This window comes from Antennarius striatus, chromosome 14 (genome assembly GCF_040054535.1).
Source record: "Antennarius striatus isolate MH-2024 chromosome 14, ASM4005453v1, whole genome shotgun sequence".
NCBI classification, from domain to species: domain Eukaryota; kingdom Metazoa; phylum Chordata; class Actinopteri; order Lophiiformes; family Antennariidae; genus Antennarius; species Antennarius striatus.
In genome coordinates, this window is record NC_090789.1 from 12,334,491 (window position 1) to 12,340,118 (window position 5,628).

Consider the following 5,628-nt stretch of genomic DNA (forward strand, 5'->3'; position numbering starts at 1 on the left):
GCACTCCCGAGGAAAGCTGTTGAAAAATGCAGGCGGCCGCAGGTGTCACGTGATCACATGGTTCGATGTGCGGGTTTGACTCGTGGGAACGAACTTGTGTTAGAAGTGGTCATTTAAACAAAGACGTGTTGTTACAGATAGGAAAATACTAGTTTCTAAGTTGACTGACTTCGTTTAACCCAATCTTGAAACTATGACGATTACTAATGATTATATATATAATTGTTTGCATTTTCCAATTATTTCTTTTTTAGAATTGTATATTAGCATAGACCCTGAAGGGAAAAGTCGAAAGGAAAAGAAGAAGCCTGGATCACTGTCACTCTTATATGTATTAATGGGTTTATTCATTACAAAATATAAGTTTACCCGAATTTTGAAACAAATATGTGTAAAAACAGCTTTTTGATGTAAACAAGGTTGAAAAGAAAGTTTTGAAAACATATTAAATTGCAATTTAATTATATCTGTCCAGGTGTGTTCTCCATCAGAATGAATGGTTGTTTGTTTCCCGTAACTGTGAACTTAAATAAATGGTAGAATTCAAAGGTCAAGATTACTGTGCTTTGCAACATATAAAACAAATTTTCTTCCATTGTACATGCATAAAACATTTACTGATGCTAGCATGTGTCGATTGAGAAAGAAGGACAGTTACACTATAGAGATATTTTCTTGAACAAACTAATGTGTTGTCTGTTTTGTACAGTTATGTTTAGTGTTCTAAAAATGATCAGATTTACCCCTGTTCTCTTTAAACATGAATAGTATTCATAAGCATTACTGTACTTTCTCTAACAAGCACAGTTAAAAGTTTGAATACTGTGATCTCTTCTGGTCATTTCTTGAACTACACGCCGTGAAAACTGCATGCTTTTGTGGGATGAACACCAACAATCAATGGCAGAGATTTGTCTGCCATCTACTGGACTTGTAAAGTCTGTCACTGAGTGCAAACATAAAAATGCAAGGAGTCTGCAAAAAAAAAAAACCTCAGGCCAACAATCACAACAGCAAATGTATTCAGAACTAATTTCATCCTCAGCTGTTTTTAATTTTATAAACTCGGACTTTAAAGTTTACTCTTTAATTAATGTAAAGCAGAGATGAATAAATAGCAATTCAATACATTTTTCTAGACATCTAAATATTTACAGTAACACAAAAGCAAGTAAGGCATTGATATACGAGCTGATTTTCAAGTTGTTTATTGAACTTGAACTTTATGTCCTATAGCACATCTTCAAACAAGGCAGTCAGAGACTGCAACATCTCGCAACACCCCTGAATTCAACATTTTACCCTGAACTACACATTTTTGTGCCTCTTGCTACCTGAAAATGTTGCTTTTTGTTTTGTGATTATATCTCATCAGGTTTCAGAGATGTGTACCTAAAAAGGTGTAGAGTGTGCCCTCGTTCTTTGCAGTTAATGCGTTCTAGGAACCACAGGTGATTAACACATTCCGCCATAGAGCGACAATTTATCATATTATTTATGGTAATTTGAACGTTTGTGAACCCTCCATATACTGATATTAAACTACCTTCTATCTGTATTACCTTTTTCCCACAATCTTATTGACTATTTAAAGCACTTTTGTGTCTCATTTTTATCCCCTTTGCGACTCGAGTAATGTGATTTTTGTTTTATCTTTCTATCTGCAACAGTTGTGAAGATATTCAGTGGACGGACGGACACACAAACATTACAATACATTCACAGACTGTAATCATATATTCCTATTAGTTTAGTTCGTTTCTAAAGGAAATCAAGCTTAATTAAGGTTTAATCAAGTAATGATGCTCGAAAATAATTGCACTGTACGTAGTAAGACTTGAAAGCTCCTTTTGTGAAAGTTTAAACAATATTTCAAGCAATCAAAACTTCATTTCAAAACAGACTTTTTCTTGATAGTATGATGAAATATTTATTAAAATTTGTGTGAAACTTTCAAAAAAATATAATCAATCTGAATTACATCAACAATATCTCTGTATTAAGCAACTTCATATAAAAATCGCTAAAACAATCAGTCATTACTGATTCAGCAAGCTGCAGATATTGCCTCAACTGAAAGATTTACTGCTCAGTTATTTTGTACAGCTCCACCACTGACTGGTCTTCCATTGTAATTCTTTGTATGGAAGAAATGGCAGTGGAAAAAAGTGCTATTGTTCACTTCTCTTTCTAGTTTTTTTTCCATGAGCACTCTGTTTCATTGCATGTTTCCCCTTTAAAGAATTATTTTCCAATCAGCATTGTGATCTTGCACGAAACAACCTTATATTAAACTTAGAAACAGTGAACAAAAAGAGGAAACCTCTGTCTCTGACCCCTTTAAGGACTGACTATAAATATACTGCATACTCTGAGCATTTCATGGTGAATACAATCTACACAATACATGGGGTGTTTGATGAACTATACACCCACGTCTTTAAACCTATAAATACTTGACAGGATCATATTACACCAATTGTCACATATCTTTTATAGATGCTCGATTCCTGTGACAAATTATGATGATCTGACCGTAAATTCTATGGATGAATGGTAGAGAATGGGCTCTTATTCATATCTGCTTAATGCACTCCAACCACCTGTCAGCTTTTAGAAATGGATGAAAGTTTGATGCTACTGTCGGCACAAAGCCTCAAATCAGAGAAGGTGTCTTGCCATGAAACAGCAAATTATGATGGTGAAACTTACATTTTCATTATGGTTTTTCCCTTCCAATCATTAATGTAACTGGCATTCTAAAATGATTTGATACAGTACAAATGATAAAGAATCAAATTATAATTTACCAGTAATAAACCAGAATATAATTTATAATTTTCAAGTAGCCCCGAAATAAAAGAAATACAGTGCATCCCATTTGAGAAGTAAATGTAGGCCTGAACACATGCAATCAGAGGGGGCTCAAGTACAAATACAGAGAATATGCAATGTTAGGTAACTGTTTTATCACCTGAGATCGACTTTAAGGTGCCTTTCAGGTAAATGCTGAGGTATGCAGGTATTTTAATTTCTTGTTGACATCATATTAATGTCACAAATTATATATTGTGCAACCGTTTCAGGCCCAACCTGACTTTCTTTCATCATGGGACTGAGCAGATGATACATGAATTTGTGTTTTGAGGTGAACTATTCCTTTAGATTCAGATACAGAAAAAAAAAAATCTTCCACCAGTGGTCAAGACCTTCCGAAGTACTTATACTCAATATATATTTTTAATGAAGCACTGCATCTAGATGTCTATTTTTAGGGTCAGCAGTAGCTCAGTCCAGTGGGTCTTTGGCTGGGGATCAAATGGTGACCAGTTTATGTATTATTATTAATTCTTCTTCTTCTCAGCTCCCTGCTGAACATCCAGTCCACCAGGGTGGCTCAGGGGGTGCTACAACTGTGGAGGCAAAGACTCTCCGGGAAGGAGAGAAGCCTCCTCCTGGACTATAGTACAGGGACTGTGCCGGACAGCAAAGATCCTTTCCCTGAGGTCCACATCAGTCCCCTGTTTGGAGAACTGGAGGGTCCTCTCCCCCGAGATGAACGACAAATCAGCCTGCACACGGCCAACAAAAAAATACTGTACAAACAATGTGTAAAGGTAATCAACAAGAAAAGCCTGTGTGACAGAGCACCCACTACCTGGGCCAATAGGATGTCGGGAAATGGACCTGACCCACAGTGGAGACTTCTATACAAACCTCCCCTCAAGAAAAATACAGCCGACCTCCAGTGGAGGATTTTACATGGTGCCGTCGGTTCCAATCCTTTTATCTCTGTTTTTAACCCTGCGGCGTCCAGCCAGTGTCCCTTCTGTCCCCTTCGTGAGACAGTCTTTCATGCTTTTAGTGAGTGTGAGAGACTTGAAGTGCTCTTCACTCTTCTAACGAATGTTTTTAATTTGTTCAGTGAAAATTTTAGTATCAGGAAATTCATCTACGGTGCTGGGTACAATAGATCGAATCAGAGAAGGTGGCAGCTTTTAAATTTTATCTCTGGAGAGGCAAAACTCGCAATTTATGTGACCAGGAAGAGGAGAATTGAAAACAATACTGTTCAAGAAGCAGCTACTGTTTTTTGCTGTAACATCAGATGTCGCTTAAAACTAGAATTTGGTTTCTATAAAATGACAAAAGACCTAAATAACTTTAGGAACATCTGGTGTTACAAAAATGTCCTATGCACTTTAGCTGATGACCACCTCACTTTTGCAAACTTCCTGTTATAATGTACTAATTTTTATATTGTATTTCCTTTTGTTTATTGGTGTTTAGTGTTTTTGAGTGTTTAGTGTTTTTGAAGTTTCATCTAATGAAAAATTGTAAAATGTTTGAATGTGATTAAAGTGTTTTTGCAAAAAAAAAAAATCTTCTTCTTCTTATTATTATTAATTCTTTTTATGCCGCTTCATCCGCCGTAGCGGGTCACGGGGAGCTGGAGCCTAACTCAGCTGGCATAGGGCGTGAGGCGGGGGACACTCCAGGCACGACGCCAGTGCACTGCGGAGCCACACACAAAGACAGACAAGCCGGAGAACCCGGAGAGAACCCACACAGACACAAACTCCGCACAGAGCTGGACTCAAATCCAGACCCGCCGTGTTTTGAGGCAAAGGCGCTATCCACTGCGCCCCAGTGCCGCTATTTTTATTATTATTATTATTATTATTATTATTATTATTATTATTATTATTATTATTATTATTATTATTATTATTATTATTATTATTATTATTATTATTATTATTATTATTATATACAATTCATTCATTCATTCATTTTCCTGACTGCTTCATCCGCTTACAGGTTTCAGGGGGAGCCGGAGCCTATCCCAGCTGTCTTAAGGCGTGAGGCGGGGGAAACTGGGTGCGACAATTCATGAAACCTCAAATAGTGTGCGCACCCTGGTGGCCACTTTTAGAACTGCGGTACAGAAGAGTTCATATCAAAATGCTTACTTTTTGGGCAGTTAATTAGAGTATTTTCGTACATTCTTCAGAATTGAATTATAAGTGTGCATGTTCTAGAAAATAATTTGAATGTCCTATTTGTTGCATACCACCAAAACATTTTTATTGCTGGTAATTTCCAGAATCTGTCAATTCAAGTGAATTTGAGTGATGTGTAATTTGTACATTGGCACATTCATTCATCCCACACTGATCAGATCTTGTGTGTCTCTGGTCACATCTAACTGCTCAAATTGTTTAGATGAGCGGCAGTGGCTCAGTGGTAGAGTGGGCGGTAGAGCGGGCCATCCAATGTTCTGAGATCGGCGGTTCAATTCCCGCTTCCGCCACCCAAAAAAACACCTGAAAGTGAGCTGACAGTGGGAGGTGTCAGCTCACTGTCAGAGCACTGCCGAGGTGCCCTTGAGCAAGGCGCCATCCCTCCTCACAAGCTGCTCATTTGGGCGCACCATGAAGGAGCTGGGCGGTACGGTGGCGCAGTGATTAGCACTGTCACCTCACAACATGGTGGGTCAGGGTTGGAGTCCAGCTCTGTGCGGAGTTCGCATCCTCTCCCCGTGTCCACGTGGGTTCTCTCCAGGTTCTCCAGCTTCCTCCCACCTCCAAAAGAATGCGCTTCAGGTTGACTGGCCGTTCCAAATTG